The following is a 21,846-nucleotide window of genomic DNA, read 5'->3' on the forward strand; positions in this document are numbered from 1 at the left end:
GTCTAGTAAATATAAAACGTAAAACGACGTTTCGGAGATGGGACTCTATCTCCGTCTTCAGGTTCCTACACAGTTGGGCCCACTAGGAGGTAGGGATTAGCTCTATCTAGATAGAGTCCCATCTCCGAAACGTTGTTTTACGTTTTATATTTACTAGACGATGGATAATATCCAAGAAAATTTTTATTCAGTTGACTATTAACTTCTCGAGAAGGATTCTGATGCATCGACGTCTGTCAAACACTCGGCTCTCATTGTATGAATTAAATTGTTTCACGACATTCAGTATAAATTGCATTAAGATGTGAAGTTTTTGTTTTAAATATATTTCGATCTTCTAGCTACATATTTAACGAAATTCAACGAAACAACATTACACCCATCAACAGCAGAAATTAAATTTCATTTAGTTTCATTCTAAATTCTCATTCTGCTGAAGGTGTTCGAAAAGGAAACTGATATTATCAGTCGTTAAATAAACAATGGTTTGTGTTTGGGCGTAAATAAAAGTCCCAAACTGTAACACATTGATTTAAGGGACAGTACATTTGCATTCGTGTTACGTCACGAAACGTCACGCAGAGTATCGACCCGGCATTGTCTCTGTATTTGCTCTGACCCCCTCCGACACTAAAACGAGACAAAGGAAACGTAGATTTAAGACTACACTATAGGGGGAAAAGAAACCCAGTCGCTCGCAGGAAGCTTTGCTTAGGCCTGACTGAGTACCTTGAATAGCCCCGCAGTCACTTCACCGGAGAGACAGACATGGCCATTGAGGCTATAAAGGCTTGTGGCGTTTCTTAAAGCCTCTCCTACTTTAATGCAACCGCACCCTAACACAGCACCGAACTCTTTCGCAAACGAGGTTCTGACGACTGAGTCATGACGGTATAGAAATTAGATTTGCTATTAGGGATACGCCATTAGGCCTTCGCAGTTTCAGCAGACAGAGTCAAAGCAGAATTGCCATTACGTCTGGTAAGGAGGAAGTGTAACAAAATGTAGGTCAGGGGTTACAAACTACGGCTAAAAGGTTCTTTTTAATTGTTATTTACTACAGCACAGAATTTTGTTTACCTTGTCATATTGTAGTGAATTTTGAAAATAAAATAGATTTTCAAGGAGGTTCAGTGTCAAAGCAGATTTCTGTTTCTGAGTGTTGGTACAGCATTGTCTGCACCATAATAGCAAATACAGGTGCAAGTCTCGAAATCCTTGATAGAAATAAGTTATTTGCTATTGTCGTCGAGATGTCGGTGATGTCAGATGTTGTTTCTCTGAGTTATGAACTTCTGGGTGCATACCAACGTTTCACACAAACATACCGTCTCCATTTTCAGGACTGAAGATGACAACATGTTTCTCCTAAATGTTCGTGCCTTCCTACGATTCCATGTGACGTCACAACCAAAAAGAAAAACATCGACATATCTTGAAAAGATGACTGTCTTCAGGGTTGTCTGGCAGAAGTTTGACAACAATTCAGAGGTCCTTTCTGCCACCATCATCAGGGCGATATTATGGAGGCAGCAAGGACCTCTGAAACGTCGCAAACTTCTACCAGACTACATGGCGCTACAACCCTGAAGATAGTCATCTTCGGACTCACCGCCGTGAAAACCTTAAATCCTACATCGATGTGTCTTCTATCTTAATTCACTTCAGACTGTGTTTAACACCCTAAGAAGAACAATTAAAGTTTAGCATATCGTTTCATAATTACTTAATTTTAATGCCTCATGATGATTTTGAAAATTACGATCAATGAAAGCGAACAATGTTGAACTACTCAACGTTCATGTTGAGCAGTCCGGCCTGCGATCACTTCGAAATATTAATACCTCCGGTCAGACCCCAAGCAGACCCCTGAATATAAATGACAACTTCTGGTTTAGATGACAGTTGCTCTAATTCAGTTTATTCATTGTGTTCTCATTTATTCTAATTTGTTGACTCTAGCGACACAACAATTCGACTGAGTTTAATCTAAACGATTTTATAAACTGAGTAATTAATTAATTGACTGACTGACATTGACAATAAACATCTGCAAATCACTGCAATAACAAACCACTATGTTTATGATCCTGGCAACGTCCTGATGTTATAAAATGGATCTTCACAAAGGGCAAATATTTAAATTATCTCTGCATCGTTTCAACATCATTCTTTTGCCTGACTGGCTTTAACATGCAAAGTAATTAATTATTTGACTGAACAATACTCGCAGATGGTACAAAGGGTAACGACATTTCATAAATATGCATGCGTTCAACATCTAAATACGGCTGCAACAAAGATTATTTTATGAGGATGAATGGAACAGATTGAAAGTACGAGTGTCTGATTGGGCACAAATTAAATACTATGGATGAAATCGCAGAAGCTCTAATAGGCTGTAATAAGAAAGTTGGTCCAGAAGTAAACATAAAAATAATTAAATAGAAAAAATATGTAAATGTAGTTCATATATCATTCGAAACTGCGTCAACGTTCTTTGTCTTTCAACGTGCTAGTCAAAGCCTAAAACGGAAAGCGTGCTTATTTTAACATCACTTTGTCTTGGCGTCAAACTTCGTCTCTCGCCCTAAGGGAAGAACACTGAATATGATTGTTTGTAAACAAGATGTCGAGAAAGTTACAGAAGTTGGCGAAAATAGGGCAATGGGGAGCTTCATAAACCGTACTGCTATTAAAATATTATTACGATTATAAATCAAGGTGATGAGATGGGCGTCACAAGTAACACGCATGGAATAGATGTTAAACGCAATCAAAATTATTGTCTAAGACGTGGAAGGAGCCCTGGGCGTCCGTGTGGAACAAGAATAAGGTGTAGATCCTGTGTTAAAAATAACAGGGTCTGTGAGTATGGACTAGAGTAATCTGGGTCAGGGTTAGATCAGTCGTGGGCTTTCTAAACACAATGAAACTTCGGACTCAAAACAAGATGGAAAACCTCAGCTTCCCAAGAATAACTCTGTTTCATGTAAGTTAATTGATGTAGTCTATATGGCAGTTAACAGCTTATTGGTTGATTAGTACTAGACATTTCCTTCTCTTTCTGCTCCATATTCTCTGTTAGGTCCAATCTATTTAATTAATTACGAGAAACAGTTAACGATTATAAACTTCGATCTAATTCAAAGTCACATAAAAAGACTAATTTTATGTGGTGAGTTAAGAGCGACATGTTAAAACCGATTGTGGCCTGTTTTAAAAAATTATCTCGACATGTCGCTATGAGCATTAATAAAAGTCAGATAAATCCTGACGATGGTGGCAGAATCATTCTCCGAAACGTTGAATTATAACGCCATGCTTACAAGGTTGATCGCCCGAGAGGACTTAATTGCGCGGCATACTTGTCAGCTGATGCTCCAACCAAGATTCTTCCTTGGTATTTCCGGAATCCAATCAAACACGTAAATGCTGCAGCATTAGCGGCATGCATTCTGAGGCTGGCTGTTACGCAAGGACAGTACACCCACGCACAATCCTTGCATGACAAAGTCTATTAAGTATGTCACGATCGATGTGAAGGCCCTCTGCCATGGGGTGAGCTGTCCAGTCTGCGCCCTACGTCAGTCCTATAGAATTGTGCAGACAAGACATGCAAAGCCATTAATAATTTACGTCAGAGCGCCACGGATTTGTAAATTACAGTTACGTACTCCTTTAAACGTGTTATGGTTTTTGGCGACATACTTATGCTTAGGTTTTCGCGGCTGGAGTTTTCGGGTGTGAGCCGCGTCGAATTCTGAAAATTATCAAACGTTTCGACAAAAAATACAATTGCCATCTACAGAGCGAAGGTATAGTGGTGGAACCAACTAATCAAAAAGCTAACTGAAGGCAAATTCTTGCACAGGCACAAGACATCGTCCCTTGTCAGGTCAAACAATTCCTGAGTACGAAACACAATGCTGTAAATGGTAAACGGTGCCTTGTAAACCACATCTGGGGATGTGCTTACGCTAAATGCTTTCCTTTCTCGGACGGAAGATCCTGGAGTCAGTGGCTACTGCTGCTGGTAGATGATCCCATCTGGCAACTTGTACGTTATGAAAAAATCGTTGCGGTTTTTGTGGGCACTGGGGAGGGGAGGGGGGGAGACCTTATATAAGGCAGAGAGTAGGTGACAAGATGGATTTGATGTTGCTGACTGGTGGAGCGGATGCCCGGGCTGCTATCCAATAGGAGAACAGCATATGGTCGAAGAAAAGGTGATTAAAGTGCATTGTTACGTGCAGAGTACTTGAAGTTCTTGTTAAAACTCAGGAACATACTACTGGTGTGAAGAGAACGAAGACGTTCACACAGAACATAAATAAATCCATTGAAATATTTTCTATAATTCATGTTGCTACTAATTTTCCTCGTGGGGAGGGCTCATATCCGTCGTTCAAATGCATCCTTGAACTTGACAGGCAATGGAAAGTAAATCAGCACAGCTGGTAGTAACAGAGCTCTTCATCGTCTGCTACCGAGTTCTCCGTCCAGCTAAAGGCGCTGTTTATGAATAGTAAAAGCATTCCTGCATTAATGAAAAATACCCCTTTATACTTCGACACGAGACGTAAAAATGTTCATACAGACAAAGGATTTTACGTGCCAAACATTGATATATAAATAAGAATTAAATGGTGCTTTCCATTGCTTCTAAATGTATTCTTCACCGAAATGTAGTTTTACCTTCATTTTCCTGTCTTTCAACAAAATGCTACTTTAGATATCCTTTATGACAAATTACCTACAACCAATGGAAAATTTAGATCTGAAAATTCATAATTTAAACAAAGGTTTACTTAGGCTCATTTAATTTGAACAAATTCAAAATTTGTTAAAAGAAGTAACGATTTGGCTGTTTTAACTTAATTTATCGTGGTCATTCTGAGTTATTTTAAGTAAACATCACAACACCACTTCCTGGGAATCAACGGAAGTCTATTCAGAATTATTTTATGTTCATTAATAATGGCAGTCGTGCTGTATCACCGCATTTACAATAAAGTATTTTAACAAATATATAATCAATGAAGAAATTGTGGGAATACAATCTACAAACGAAGATTACAAAAATTTGGAAAATTCAGCCTATTGGAAAGCTGGCGGTTGGAGGCATATTTCGACCCCAATTCTCGATACTGGATTTCCTTTGTTCTGAATAAAATTTGTGAATAAACGCAGCGAGGATGAGCCAATACGGGTATTGACTGGCCTCTGGCTTCATCATTCCCTTCACTATGTCCAGAACCACTAACCGGGATAATGTGAGCTCCTTACCTACACGTAAAAGCTGAACCTTCTCTGATTCTTACTTTATTTAAAGACGCTTTTCCAACTGCAGGAGTTAAATAGCATGGAATGAGAATGGGTGCAAGGACACTGAGTGTTTTAACGCGTTAACTCACAACCACCTCCCCAGGAGTAACGGGGGAAACTAAAGACCAATTTTAGTTAAGTCAGAGAGCCACTGAGGCAAGAACAGAACCTAGGATCTCCAGAAAGCGAGAGAGTACTAACTAGTGAACGTCCATGTTTTGTAGTTTCTGGTAATAAATGGGTCACTTACGTAACATACGCCTGTGTCGATTGATATGAATTTTAAGTTTTATCGACTTGGTGATATAATGCTGCAACAGTCTGTGACGTTGCATGAAAATGAACGCGAGAAATGTCGAGTCTACGCAGTCTCCAATCCAATGGATATCAGGAGACTGTTTATCCTGAGGTAAAGCGACTGAACCATTAAGCCACCAACCCATTTCCCCTCCATTTAGTGCCGAGGTTAATAATGCAAGGAACTGTATCTCTATTCCCATTACATGCTTTTCATAACAGGGTGCTTAAGCATGCATACTAGAGCCTACATTTTTCCTCGTAATCTTATCCACATTTACAAGTCAGAAGGAAATATAAAAGCTAACGATGTATCTTCTGTAATGTCACCTGTCTGTTAACTACTATATTACCAACTAGTCTACAATGTGAGATTTTAAGTTTTAAAGGTGGTGAGTATGAAGATTTCTGTCTTCTAGGTTGTAGCGCCGTGTAGTCTGGTAGAAGTTTACCAACGTTACAGAGGTCCTTGCGATCGCCCTGATGATGGAAGTAGCAAGAACCTCTGTAACGTTGGTAAACTTGTACCAGACTAAACGGCGCTATAACTCAGAGAACAGTCATCTACATCCCAGAGGACAGTCTTTAGAACAGAAAATGTGATCGGGGTTAATCCCAGACAGCTTCAGTTATTGTCGAAGTAACTCCATAAAACAAAGTCTTCCTTGAGAATCTTACAATCGCTCAGCTAGTCAATAAATTCGCCGGAAAATACTACAGTATAAGAGAATTAGATAGAATCGACAGGGACAGACAAGTTTTGGAAGAATTTTATGGGTAAAGGAAGACGGATATCGTAATCTCCTCATTTTCCTGATAATACATCTTTACTTTTCGGATGTTTCGGGTTACATAATGGAACAAGTACACTCCACTTAACTGACGTCACTACACGAGTTAAGGAGGGATATCGGAGACACCTTCGTGGGCCACACGGTAAGACTGAGGTCATAGGTTGGATGCATGTCGAGGTACAGACTATGCTCATGTACAAATTAGTTATAATTTTTTAAGCAAATATTTGTCATATACACTAAACACATGCATACCAGACACGCCTACTATAATTCGTTTACTAACAGAGTATTGTGTTCACTGAATTAGCGTAATAATTTTATCGTCGTTGAGTTTCTTTTGCCTTGTTTTTCCTGGCGCAATTCTGCAGGAAATATTTCGTTTTCGGTCACTGTAATTGCAATGAGTATCCCATTTCGTAAAAAATTTGATATTCTCTTACAACTGCTTAACTGGAAAGTACAATTTGTCCCTTCTTTTGTTAAGTACTTCAGTGTAAAGTAAACAAATGTTGGCTGTAACTAATGGGGATGTGACGACAAAACACACGTCTAACACACGGTTCCATGAAATTAAACTATGGGGACGTCAGCGGTGACTACGCATTTTTGCAAAGACTTTCGAGCAAGACCGGAATAAGGCTCAACCACAATTCTGAGCCACTGGATCTTTGCGGAACATTCAGCTTATATGGCTTCTGACTGTTCTATTTTCTTCAAGCTGTGATGATAGTTATCTCATAACAATGGAATCGCTTTCCAAGATGCACACAGCGAGTTCTAACCAAGTTTGAGACAAGAATTGTTGAAGAATTTAGCTCAGTTTTTCTTTCAAAATGATCCTCAGTTAAGAAGTGCTTTCGTCTATATCAATGAATTCAGGAACTTTATATGACGAAAATCAAGTGAAATTGATCTCATGACCGGGTAATATATTTTAGTAGCCTACAGCCGTATTTTATGAACCAAGATAACTCGGTACATTTGCTACATACAGAATGGATGAGAGAGATTTGATTTCCGTTCTATCCACACCGCCAACTCCAGGACCTATCTTTAAACGATCCAACCTTTATCAAATGGATTTCCCCGTGTGAGTAAAGCAGCCGGAGCGTAAAGCTATCAACAGCCGAGATGAGGAATGGGTTCAACTTGCCTCACCGCCCCCTGTGCTTAACTTGGCGCAGCGACCTGCCCTTTAAAGAGAACAGTTTTCTGTTATTCTTACATGTCATTCTGAGTTACCCTTAAAAGTTAACAATCCACGCTCTAAACAGTATCTGTCACAGAATTTTACATCGGTCTAAAATTCGTGTTATATTGTTAGTTATAATATTTATCAAAAAAACTCTGAGAAAATAATCTCACGGAGTGATGTGGCATTCACAGAGAACTGCTTTACACATAAGTGCGCCAGTGAAATTGCAATAAATAAAACAGCGAGTTCTGCAGAGACAAATATGAGAGCTTTATATAAGATGACTGTCTTCTGGGTTTTTGCGCCGTGCGGGTTAGTAGAAGTGTTGCCTCCATCATCAGGGTGATCACCCTGATAATGGAGGCAGCAAGGACCTCTGAAAGAACGTCGGTAAACTTCTACCAGACCACACGTCTCAACAACCCAAAAGACAGCCAGCTATCTTCAGACTTACCACCGTGACAAATTTAAATCCTGAAACTTTATATGAAATCGTCAGGTGGGCATACACAGCTTGAAAGATAAACTTAAGATTGATAATACGTTTGAACAGATTACTAGATAAAGTAAAGGAAAATTTAAGCTTAAACACAGGATGAGTGAACACAAGTGACCGAAGGCGACATGAGCTGTAAACCCGTGACAAAGACTGAACGGGAGACCAAGGAGACAGCCAGGAAGGGGAATTTGAGGTCAGTAGAAGTATTAAGCGGCGTAATCCCTTGCGGACAAGAAGAACACGATATCAGCCACTCAGAGACGTTGGGAAGTATTTCAAAAACTTAAGATCACACATTTTATTCGAGCCATTCGTTTCGCTCCGCGTCTCCAAGTACTAAATTCCCTCCAGTGAGTTCAATCACGCCAGTGTTCGGTGTTACTCAACCTCGAACAGCAACGAGGTCGCCAGGCAAGTCGTTAGTTATATTTGCGAGTTCTGTTTCATTACGACGATGTTCCTGGCTGTAGTTACTCTGCTCGAGCTTGCAACTGCACGCATCACAGCTTCGACGACATAACTACGTCATACGCAGGTGGGACGAGGGAAAATAAAGTTTCAGCAGGATTATAACAGTACAAATCTAGCCGTAGCCTAAAAGGGTAACGTATTTCCGTCATCTAAAACTGTAGTATATTAGGCAAAGCAAATTTAATGACAGCAGAACTATAAAATTCCAGGCACCGAGTTACCACGCTGATTAGTAGTTTAACAGCGACTCCCACTGTCGAGACTGGTGTCAGTTCAGTGCGGTACTCGCTAAGACACGAAAAGAACATTTCACTTTAACACAATACATATGATTCGCTAAAATTAAAAACCTGTTTTTGAAATATGATTTACACTTATACCTCGAAAAAAGTAAACAGAGAAAAGACAGATTAATATCATCGCCCTCGTGACGGACGCAGTAAGGATCTCTGAAACGTCGGTCAGTTTCTACGAGACTACACGGCGCTATAACCCACAAGAAAGCCAACTTCATACTCGACGCCGTGAAAACTTGAAATCTCACCTTAAGGCTGAAGTCATAGTCTTCTGAGATGTTGCGACTTAACGTTCTGATGAAGGAGGCAGTAAGCACCTCTGAAACGTTCGTCAATTTACACCAGACAACAAGGCTTAAAATCCCAGAAGACAGTCATATCCACATTCGCCACCGTTCAAACCTCAAATATCAAAATGAAATACAGTTTCTAAAAGAACAATCACAAGCCTGTTGTAGTTTCTGAATTTTCATTCCGGCACCACGATTTAATCTCAGTAATTAAAAGGGCTGTTAAGCAAAGCAATAACAGACTAGTCAATCCTATTACTTTACATGTAGCACACAGCTTTTGGCATTAATTAACGCCAAAATTATTATTCTACGAGTAATTACATATGTCAGCTAAATGACAATATTTTATTTGGCATTCGTGTAAAGTATGGATTAATTATATCAGGACGATACAGACCTAGATTAAACACACCAACCAATTTTGTATATAGACTCTCGATATAAAGTTTAGTAATTTTGGAGATAACACGTGGGGATATAAAGACACATTCTGTCCATTATACAACCAAGGTACATACACTGTACTAAAACTACAGCACAGTCATTGCAACAGAAGATTAATACGATCGGAACATGTACGTACAGACTTAATTAATGTTCTACAATGTGTAAACGCTCCCACACTTCCTTATTACTACTCTGTTGCTTGGGGACTTCAGAAACTGTGAATTAAATCCCTGCGTTTCTAACAGACTTAATGTTTGTTGCCCAATTGCCAAAGTTTCACTCCCGTCACGGCTTAGAAATAAATAAAGGCACAGAAATTACAGAAGTAAACATTCTGATGGTTGATGTAATTTAATATTGCCATTTGGTTTTCATATATAGCCTCTAATTAGCGAGAGTCAGTCCGTTCCAAAACAAACTGAAGATGGTGTTTGATAATATTGTTATGAGACGAATATTTAACACAAATATTGATGTAATATTGGTTCAATAATAATGCAATGATTTGTGTGATATTTGCAACTTGTCTATAAACATAAAGAGATTAAGATTACAATGGAATAACGTAAAGTTCTGACCTTCTGATCTTCCTAAGTCGTACAGTATTCAAACAGCGCTGATGCAAACAAAGTCTTCACTTACTTCAGATAAGACACAGAGGCAAACTTAATTTCAGCAAATGTTGTTGCACACGTAACCGAACTCTGGAATCGTCTAAGAGCAGATGCAATAATTAGATCCCAGTAACTTTGTTATAACAATTTAGGTCACGTCCGACAATAGATGTCGTGCAGAAACAATAGCTCCATTAGCTAGCCATGTAATTAGTAACAAGGAAACAGTAATTAAAGGAACTTCGCCAAGAAAATAAGTACATTTCTACAAGTTTCTAAAAGGGTAATTACTTGTACATGTAGACCTAAAGCGGAAGATTATACCTTTCCTTCTAGAAACATCTCTTCAGTTTACATACGAAAAACGAAACAAAATTTGATTTATTCTGTTCCAGAAAGTAATATTAGGCGGTGTAATAGTTTTTCTCTCGGGTTTATTATCGCCCTGATGATGGAGGCATCAAGGACCTCTGAAACGTCGGTAAAATTCTACCAGACTACACTTCGCAACAACCCAGAAGACAGCCATCTTCAGACTCAGCGCTGTAAAAACCTCAAATCTTACAATGAAATGCGCTTGAATATTTAAACAAATACTGAAACGGATGTAATGTTTAACGGTATACTACAAAATTTTGGTGACAACTGTTCTCAAAGCGGTCGGACCTACCTTACGGTGGTATGTTGGTCGCGGCGGGGAGAGGGGACTTTACTCGGTGTCACTTGGGACATCTGCCGACAACCATGATCCGAATAAGTGTGAGATGACATTTTCATCTGAAATGAACATCAGGCATGGACGAAAGCGGTGCAGGAATGGCTAAGGTCCGACAGAAAACATTTTGCTCTAACAGAATCAGAAACTTGTTTATTTTTGGGCAAAAGCTTTGAAAAATCAGAACGATCATGTATAAATAATCACCGTAAGATTTTTTGTCATTGTACACGTCATCCGACAAAACGGACTGAGAAAACCACGAAAGCGTCAGTAAAGCCAGCAGATAACTCAATTAAAATCGGGGACATCCATAATTGCACCTAATTGCTCGGTAGGTGTAATTTCAAACGAAGGCGAATGTGTCCGTTAGTGTGGTGATGTGACTCCTAATTCAGGAGGTACTAGATTCAAATCCCAAAAAGTCCATGGACAACTGTATTAAAGCCCTTATCACTATTAAATAATATAAGATTGTCATATTTCAACTTTTCAATGCGGCTAAAACTCTGACTTTGGTCTTCTGAGCTATGATACAGAGTAGTCTTGTAGATGTTTTCCAACGTTTCGGAAGAATTAATAGCTTCCTTCTTCATCTACTCTGAAAATTGAGCAGCTTCCCCAGAAATGTTTGTAACCATCCATAAGACTACACGGCGTTGTAAACCAGAAGGGCAAAATTCATATCAATAGACATAACTGACACTGAAATATCCGGTTATGAATTTCCCTCTTTGGAGAAGAATTTCCCTCTTTGGAGAAGAAATTCCCTCTTTGGAGAAGAAAAGTAAGGTCTACTGACATGAGTCTAAATGCGCAGGACCTGCAAAACGTGTAATTAAAATGCATTGGTTCTCAATAAGTAACACTATTTAGAAATTTGTGGCAATAATCGTAAATTATTATTTAGCCCTGAGATATTAGTGAAATGTCTTATTTATTGCTGTTAAATTATACACACAAGCGGCTCTAGAATTTTCATGTAGGCTACGTTTGATTGAACTGTGTGTGTAGGAACAATGGGGAGATTCCAGCTGCAAATATAAGTACTTCGTTCAGTAAAAGAAAGGCTGTAATTTCGAGTGTTTTATTTCAGCGGCATTTTCGTTTTACCTTCAGAGTCCTAAATTTATAACCAGGGATAATGGACACACTGTTTCAAGGTCGGGTACATGAATAAAAACAGTAAAATTCACTTCGAATACACAGCAAAATGATACACTTGTAATTCATCTGTTTCTTAAGAACGCAGTACAAAAATAAGTACTATTAACTTGAATTTGGGAGGAAGTGGTACCTTATACACTCACCATTTACCTTCTTACTCTATAGAAGTTGAAACAACGCTGTTGAATAAAAATAAAACTAAATTAAACGGTAAAGATTCCAACAGATAAAGGTCTGATGCAATAGGCTAGGTTTTATGCGAAACATAACCATAAAAAGCTGCATCACTTCAGATTTATGCAATGAAAGTCGTAAGCTCTTTTCTCTGGACAGATTGTATAAAATATATTTTTTTCTGTTACACGTCAAAATACTATTTCAACAAATTCGAAGGAAATGCTAATAAGAAAACAGATTTATGAGGGTGACTTGTAATTTTCAACTTACCAGACAAGAAGTAGGAGAGAATGTAAAAAGGATGTTGAGGATGGAACAGGCACTCAAAGTAACTAATTTATTACTAAAATTAGAAGACAAGTAAAACAAGGGATATAATGAACATGCGTTAGAAATGACATTAACGGTCTGAAAGAGTAGGTTCGGTATAGGATTATTACGTTTGGAACAGTTTATTATGTTAAGTGTTTATAAACTTAAACTGTGTATATCAAATTTACGAATATTGTGTTAAGTAGTGTTTTTTTTTTGTATTGTATAGGTCAGCAGCCGTCTTATTATCGAAGGCGGTATGGATTATTCTATACATATCATTACACACCAACATTTTCAATGGCAGACAAATTAGCCCTTCTCGCGTTTGCTATAACTAACTGATGTGAATGACTCTGTCAACTCCTAGAATAAGTCCATCTGGAGTATAGAAACAAACGTTCCACATTTTTATTTCTCGAGACACCGTATATAACAAACACGCCTTAAACAATAAACAATGTAAAATACAATATTCGTGTCATAAAGCAACCATTCTGACAAAAATTTACAGAATCAGCGGCTTGACTGTTTGGTTTAAAAAAGCCATCACTAAACACTGCAAGTTGAAGGAAGAGCATTCTTCATTTTTGAGTTCACAAGCCATCAAGCTGTCAGACCGTGTCACAACTACTCTGCTGACGCCACACTATTACTTTTGTCTCCATTTTTCGATTTAGGATATTTTTACCCCATTCCCCAATACAACGCAGTACAGCACACATTACGATAGGTCCTGAAACCGCCGCTGATGATCCGTGAACGACGAATATGTCTGACCTCATTCCTCACTTCATCCGATAATTGAAGATTCCAGGCACGAACCAAAAAATGTGAAAATGTACAGAAAAAAGATGAGAAAATCAACGAATTTTACTTTAACTTTAAAATAAGTTATAGTTTAGATTGGAGGATTGGAGAATTAACAGCATGTATTGTGGATGAATGAATAATTTTAGCAGCCGGATCAACATTTGGTATCCGTATTTAGAAATCTATTGTGAAGTAGGGTTAATGTCACCTCTTGTACATAAGTCAGTTTACAGACTAACCCACATAACAGGGTGGGAGAAATCCAGTTCAGATTGAAATTACTTCACTACATAGTTGAAGATAACTTTCTTGTGTGTTGTAGCGCCGTGTAGTCTAGAAAACGTTTACCGACGTTTCAGAGGTCCCTGCTGCCTCCATTATCAATCCCTGATCGCCCTAATGATGGAGGTAGCATGGACCCCTGAAACGTCGGTAAACTTCTACCATACTACACGGCACTACAACCCGGAAGACAACCATCTTTGTAGTAACTGCCATCAGAACCTCAAATCAAATTGTGAAAATGCGAAATAATCATAATGTTGATTAAATTTGGATTAAATGTTCGATACTTTAGGACCATCCTGTACTGAAACTTTTTTAGTTCCTTTGACATGGACAACATTTATTAATTTGCAAGCTTCAAAGCAAACCAACAACAAACACAGGGTCAGTGAGCCGACTGCCCTGTGATGTTGATTGGTTTCGCGGTTTCAAACAAACAGCTATAGCCGCAGGAAACGGAAATGGTTATCCTCTAGGTAAAAGTGGACTTCCAAAGATGAACAATGAATACATAAGCCACATTGTTTACCATGCGAGGAAATACGACAATATTGTATGATAACATACGCATATCTAACCGTTGATTTGTTCCCTCTGTGTATTCAGATTCACAAACGCAATTTCGAACTTCATACCTAAGTAGAGAAGAATCTACTCATGACCATAACACTACAACTGAAGCAGTAGAAATGTCACAACCAAAATTTTGGCACAGCTGGACGGGGTACTTCAGTTTGTGTAGTATGCTAGCAGTCTCGATAATGTTCCTGAAATATGGTACCGAGAAGATGACAAAGAATTTCAAGCTTCACCCATAACGCGAAAATAATTTAGTTACATGACATAACAGACGGATGGATTTTATTTAACGACGCCCTTTAAACTATCATCTTCATACACAGCGCAGTAAAACATGTAAAGATTATAATGAATTAGATTGGGTACGGATATAAAAGGACACATTTGTGGCAAATTTCAAGACAATATCCTTAAATATACCTGTACACACTAAGGAAAAGTTAGTATATGGGGTAACCCATCCACGACTGCATATGTGGCCTGTAACGTAAATTTCGTTTTTTACAACATTGGTTGATAAATTGTTTGTTAGACTCATCTCTATGCGACAAACTTATCTGAAGTCATCAGTTGCGTAATCTTCCGTTGCTCATGTGCTCATCAGGACTGTAAGTCTGTCTGTCGCTATATCAACATGCTTGCTAACATAATGTAATTTTTTAACCTGAATGTCGTACAGAGTAAATATGAACTATAACGGAAGATCCGATTTATTCTCAACCTTTTCTGATTCAGGGATCGATAAATCAGCAGAGGGTTTTGCGAAAATCCGTACATTACCAATCTGACTTACACAGAACAAACAACGGTTTAAAAATATTTTACTAAAAGTTATAGACTAGTAAATTAATAACATAATAAATGCTTTCCGAATAATTATACAGTACAGAAGCACAGACTAATTGTACAATACTACTAATGTACACCAGGTAAGCATATTTGTTACTTTTAAATACGCACTTTTCAAAGATAAAACCACAACAATCCCTTAAATAATATCTTTGCATCAAAACAGCTCGCTCAGCCGATATTTTTTTTAAAAGATGCGTACTTTTAGACGTACAAAATTCTAACCGTTCATTTAACGGCATTAGTCTTGCTGCCACGTGACAGATTCGCATGATGACCATGATGGCATTGCTGATTATAAGCCTACAGAAATAAATCCACATTCCCGCTTACTCGTTCATTGATTACGGGCCATTCAATTGCTCGCATTTAGTTGCCTACACAAACATGCACTTACTCGTATACGCACCTAATAATTCAACCGTTTACGTACTTACGAACTTAGTCATTCGCCTGTCTACAGAAGTTTTCCGTAAATCCATTCTCTAAAACCACTTACTCACTTTCCCGCCCTCTCTCTCAATACATTTTTTGTACTTACTCGTAAATTTTTCACAGAAACTCTCTCGTCAAACACTTTACATTTAAACACATTTTAAAAGTCCAGAAACATTGTTTTTACCCCATAAAACAGATATCGACCCCCATGGTATACAACGTGTTTAATAAATAAATAATTCTGTTGGGAGAAATAATTGTAATTTTTTTCTGAATAATTTAGTTTCTATGACGAATATATTTCATACGTCTCATCGTTATGTGCATTCGAATAAAAATACGTACAGTAATTTGTGTGGCCTGGCGACCCGGACAGAAAAACAATTGTATACGAGTGGAAGACGCCACAGGAAACTGGCGTCACTCTCGTATGAGAGTCCCTAATAAATAAGTGACAAACAGTGTCGACGTCATTACAGCTGTACACAAAGCTATTCCGACGACTATGAGACAGACATCACCTGACGCCTCTGTCGCCAAACGAGCGAACTAATAGCAATTAAGATTACTGTCTTCTGGGTTCTTGCGTCGTGTAGTCTGGTACAGAACGTCATTTTTGTCATATTCTAAGCAACTATTACTTTCTCAAAGCTTTGCTGCTCGGAGTTCGTATGTCTTGATTTTGTAGGATTATTGAAAGTGAATTAGCCGTTACTGCTTTCAAATTAATGACAGTTATTATTATTTTTATTATTATTGGGTTTTGTTGTTGTTGTTGTTGTGATAATTGCATCACAGACGTAATTTGTTTTGTTGTTCCCCGCACTTAAACTCTGAAATATTTTAAGGTTTAATTATTACTGGGATACTGGGAACGACCATGAGCCGGGATAGCTCAGTCAGTATAGTGACTAGCTACGGGCTGGACGACCGGGGTTTGATCCTCGACGGGAGCAGAGGATTTTTCCTCTAGCCTCTGCGTCCAGACCGGCTCTGGGGCCCACCCAGCCTCCTCTACAATGGGTACCGGGGTCCTTTCCCGGGGGTAAAGCCGGCCGGGCCGTGATGCTGACCACTCACCCCCATCTAGTGCCGAGGTCAAGGAAGAGAGGAGCTATACCTCCGCTCACCCCAACGCCTACATGGCGTATAGTGGGACAAACTTTACTTTTACTTTACTGGGAACGACCTGTTCTTCAAGTGCCTGAGCACTGCGGGTCCCAACTTTTCGTTGGCTCGATCTGTAGACATTCGGTAGGACTCCTTGGACGCGGGATCGGCCCGTCGCAAGGCCTCTACCTGTACACAGGACAGCACAACACAGACATCCATGGCTTGAGTGGGATTCGAACCCACGGTCCCAGCGACCAAGCGGCACAAGGCCCACGCCTCGGACCGCGCGGCCACTGCGGACCCCTTAATTATTACTGCGTTGATAATGCTTACTTTCAAATTTATTGAACACGATAAATAACAAACCACGTAAATATCACTGTTTCCTTCGTCACCGAAGATGAGCATTGTGCTAATAAAGTGTAGGAAAGTAATTACACTTTGTCAAAACACAAATTGCAAACGACAGTGACATGGGGTGATGGCCTTCAGATAACGTATTCAGCCCTTTGAAGCTGAAGCTTGTCTAAACAACACTTAAGAATTTAGTTCTTACCTCAAAGAAACCACAACGAACCTCTGTTAGAAAGAGCAATTGGTTAATTCTGTTTGGGGAAACTACAGATGTTTGAGAATCATAAGAAACCCATAAATATAGTCAATAGGCAAAATAGATTTACTGATTGTTATAAAGGTGGTGCATATCGTTACCCCTGGGTTTTAAAGAAGTAATATGGATCCAATTTAATGCTGTTTAAGAGATTAATTTAAACTTCAAGTGGAGGGATACGACGATGACGCGCTGCAGTCGTGACGAGCCAGGTATGCTGAGTGCAACAGTGACTCTTGTGTACACACAGTGCGCTGGTTAAATTTAATAGGACAAAGGAATTTCTTAATACCTAACCTAGAATATTAATGTGATGGTTTTGTTAAAGACATGCAAGTGTAAAGAACGTATATATCGTCATCTAGTTGGAGCATAGCTCTAATACCTCTGTTACAAGGCACTGTCAAGTAATTTTCGTGAAGACGTAGACTGCATTAAGAGGCCCAGGATAGGACGCGCGAAATCTCTTGACAAAATACGATAAGCATAATCTATACTTTAAACACATGTAGTGAGTGTTTTATTTACCTCCTTTACAGTCTGTAATTCAGCCATGAGACTGGAGTACTAAACGGACGTAAGAAACAAATTAATACATGTCGATGTTTTGTGTAAATTACAAATTATGAAAACATAACAACCTAAAAAAAGGAGATCATATATCCACCTAACTGTGCTTAGTTTTAAAAATCAAAAACCTGTATGTTACTTTACATTAATTAGTTATATTTTCTGTCACATGACTACAGCAATGCAAAGGAAAATGAATATAAATAAAAGCCTTAAACACTTTTACCACTTTGAAATTACTGTGTCATCGGTCTGAATAATTATTGCCAATTGTTTATTACTTTGAAATGATACAAATAAAATTCTGTGTAGAAACAAATATAGTACTATTGATGTGTTTCGAATCAACGGTGTAGTGGAATAATTTACGAAAAGAAGCAATACATCTGCCTATTCCTAGCTTGATTTGTGAACACCCGCTTATTATCGTAGGAATTAATACATTTTTCTGACACAAGTCTTAAGAATTACATGGATAAGTTAAAATAGGTGAAGGAATTTACAAGCATCTGCAATGAATGGTACTAAATCCCATAAGAGCGCATATTAACACTGAAGAACGTAATGAGAAGTTTGGAACTGCTGGACACCTTCTCAGTGTCTGGACAAATTATTAACATCTGGAATATTCTCAATATCTGGAAAAGCTCTTAACATCTGGGCAAATTTTAAGTATCTGGAATTTTTCAATATCTGTAAAAAAAAAACTCCCAGCATCTGGAAAGTTGTCTCGACACTTGTGCATGTTTTCGGTATTTAGTCAAGATGTAAGAGTAAATATATGGAGAAATTCTCAACGTACACATAGGCAAGTCCTCTGTACCTGGAAAGTGTTCAATATCTCTGTGATTTTAATTATTTTTCTGCTGCTGATGTGGGCCGATATCCATATCACTTTTCACAATCGTTAAGACACCAAGAATTACAGAACTGCAAATTAATTGTATTTGTTTATCTTCTTACAGCTATAGTTCCTTAATGACAGCCTCTAGCCTGCAGTTACGTGGTTTAGCAATGGTTTGTGTGTATCTAAGTTCAAATTAATTCATTCCCTTTCCAAGATTTAGTGCGTTGTTTCATGGTTCAACTGCCACTTCTAACACTGCCTGACGTTTCGCTCAGGTAATTAATTCAACCATTATCCAACTGCATACATCAATCTAGCGTGAAGACAGAGAAGCTTCTCGCTCGCTACGAGACACAACTAAATTTCTCGCAAGAACCGATACATTTGATTTTAAGAGAGGACACAAGACCATACAATGTGCTGGTTGGTAGGTTAATTACCTTACGGCGTTTTCCATAAAATCTTTCCACTTTCTCAACATTCAGTTATTCAGACAACTAGATATTAAGTTGATGTTTCTCAGTAAATCTTTTGTAAAAAATTTATCGCTTCACGTGTTTTTTATCCTGCTACAACCACAGATTCTATTCAGCGCTTAAGTACACGAGAAGTTGATTAAGGTTATTAAACTATGAAATAAAAAAAGAGGATGCTGGAGTGGAGTATCCCAGTTTTTGTGAACACGAGATGAAGAAATGTAAGAAGATCTCAGTCTGCATAAAATATATTACAGCCGATTTTCAAACCAGGCGCATTCCTCATACAAATAAACAATACTAACCACTGCATCATAATAATTACTAAAAACTAGTTACAAATGGAAGATCTTTCGAAGACAAATGTCTTCTGGGTTCTAGTGCTGTGTAGTTTGGTAGAAGTTTACCGATGTTTCAGAGGCCCTTGCTGCCTCCATCAAGACGTTGGTAAACTTCAACCACACTATCACGATTCAGGGATGGTTACTATCTCTACTACCAGGGAAATGATTCTAAAAGGCACGGAAAAATGTGAGTGAAGATATAAGAGCGGATCTTGTCAGGCATATTATGAAACGCTCAGATTTATTTGTATTTATTAAGAAGTGAAATGTTACATATTACTTACACGTTACTTACTAGTTATTGTGGATACTGTTAGAAAATAGTACACGGACTAACCCTTCGGAACTTCAAAATTTACCGCGAAAATGGTCAGAAATTGCAGGATATGTGTCTCAATTGGAAAGATTCCATCTCCATGGAGCACAGTCTTTGCGTCACGCGCACAAGAACAAGTCACTGAACGTATCCTCTTCCACAAGAATAAGACCGAGATCGTCAAAATCTATTCCTCAAAGATCCGCTTCAATCCCTCCCCCAATACACGGTTAACATGTTCTCACTTGAAAGCACCAAGTAAATAGGCCTATATAAATAAATCTCACGGCATCGTACATAATTGCATCTCACTGTCAGCTTGAAATTCTAAGAGAGACTTGAAAGGAAGAGACGCTAAAACTGACAATGGCATCAAATGGCGAAATAATGATGTTCCTTTGTACGCTACAAAGTCTGAAAGTACTTCACAAAGACCTCAAAGAAACACAGGAGGTTCGTGTTAAGCTTTTTGAATCTAGTTGTCACTCAGGAGACACTAGCGATGGATTACGTTAGGAGGATATTTTCACAAGACGAGGAGGATCTTTCTTTGAGTGTCGGCGGTAAGTTGAAGCTAACGTCGGACCCACGCGTCATAAGCCCTACGGCAAGTTTACTCCACTATAAAGTAGACCACTTTACTGATGTCAACGGGTTTAACCGTGATGTATACATTACATAGTTCTGACCGCTTAAATCTTAATTTAGTAAGACGGTTCTCTGCAGGCAACTACGAAACAAATGTTTTTGAAATATGGTGTTAGGACTCCACGGTAAATGACGTCAATGTAATTTCATTTAACTACAAACTTACACTTCTGAATCCTTTGTCTACTTGTCTATTATCAAAAACCATAAGTTTTAAAGACACAACGCTTTTAATTTACATGTTGTTTTGTACGAAAATTAAATTTTGTCTTTCGTCCTATGCAGAAAATCCCAAACTCAGGATATATGAGTCTGAGGAAAATATTTTAACTAAGGGATACGTAGTAATAGGAGAACTAGAAAATTACATAACGAGGACCTTCACAATTTTACATTTTGTCCAATTTTATTAGATACTTCAGTTTAAGGATGGTGTGGTGAACGGAGCGTGTAGCAAACACGAGAGAGGCGACACAGACAACAAATTAAGTTGGAGAACCTAAGCGTAAATGGGTGGATAATATTAAAATATATCTTGAACACGTTTTGAAATAATTCAGGAGAGAATCCTGAAGCGGGGTCCTGAGAACACAGAAAATGGCTTCCAATTACGAATTGCTGAAGAAGTGCTTTATTTTGATTATCTGATTAGTTATGTAAAATATTAGAAGTTACTTCTTCGCCAAATGTAACATCCGATCTCACAGCAGTTCATGGTCCAGACACTGTAGCCTTATTTTGAACAGAAGGTTTATGATTTCAACACATCCCCTTTAAACTGTCAGTATTAAAGTGAGATACAAAGCGCTTCTCTATAATCGTCTTTCGGAAAGAAATATCTGTTAACATCGCAAAAATAGACACTATCAGATGCAAGGTTACTTTCTCAATCTAAATATTCGTTACACATTTTCTTGATACTTAGAACATAACCTTCTCTCCCTTCAGTCAAATTACATTCTGTAGTCAGATACATAAAACGAACAATATTTCGGACAAGAATTTCTGACGTCTAGGTACGATTTGAGGTTCTCACGGACGTGAATCCGAAGATGGCTGTATTATGGGTTGTAGCGACGTGTAGTCTATTAGAAATTTACCAACGTTTTCGATTCTGCTTCCATCATCAGAGTGTCCCATCGCCCTGACGGAGGCAGCAACGACCTCTGAAACGTTGGTAGCCTTCTACCAGACAACAAGGCGCTACAACCCAGAAGTCAGCGATATTATGACGCCTAATTTGTTAAAATGTTTCAACTTGTACGACTGAACTAGAAAAAACTGAAAATTAAAAAAAACAACCTAATTTACGTTTCAATGATTTCAGTTTGAACAGATTCCCATTATAGC

The 21,846-nt window shown here is 38.4% G+C and overlaps 1 protein-coding gene across 5 annotated transcripts in view; it reads right to left on the minus strand.

Annotated features, from left to right (window-relative positions):
* KCNQ (KCNQ potassium channel) overlaps positions 1-21,846 on the minus strand; it is a 411,920-nt gene that overhangs the window by 145,453 nt on the left and 244,621 nt on the right. The gene's annotated exons all lie outside the window — the stretch shown is intronic.

This window comes from Zootermopsis nevadensis, unplaced genomic scaffold, assembly GCF_977971745.1.
Source record: "Zootermopsis nevadensis isolate Lab colony 2312 unplaced genomic scaffold, Znev_1.0 Znev_ptg000017l, whole genome shotgun sequence".
NCBI classification, from domain to species: Eukaryota; Metazoa; Arthropoda; class Insecta; order Blattodea; family Termopsidae; genus Zootermopsis; species Zootermopsis nevadensis.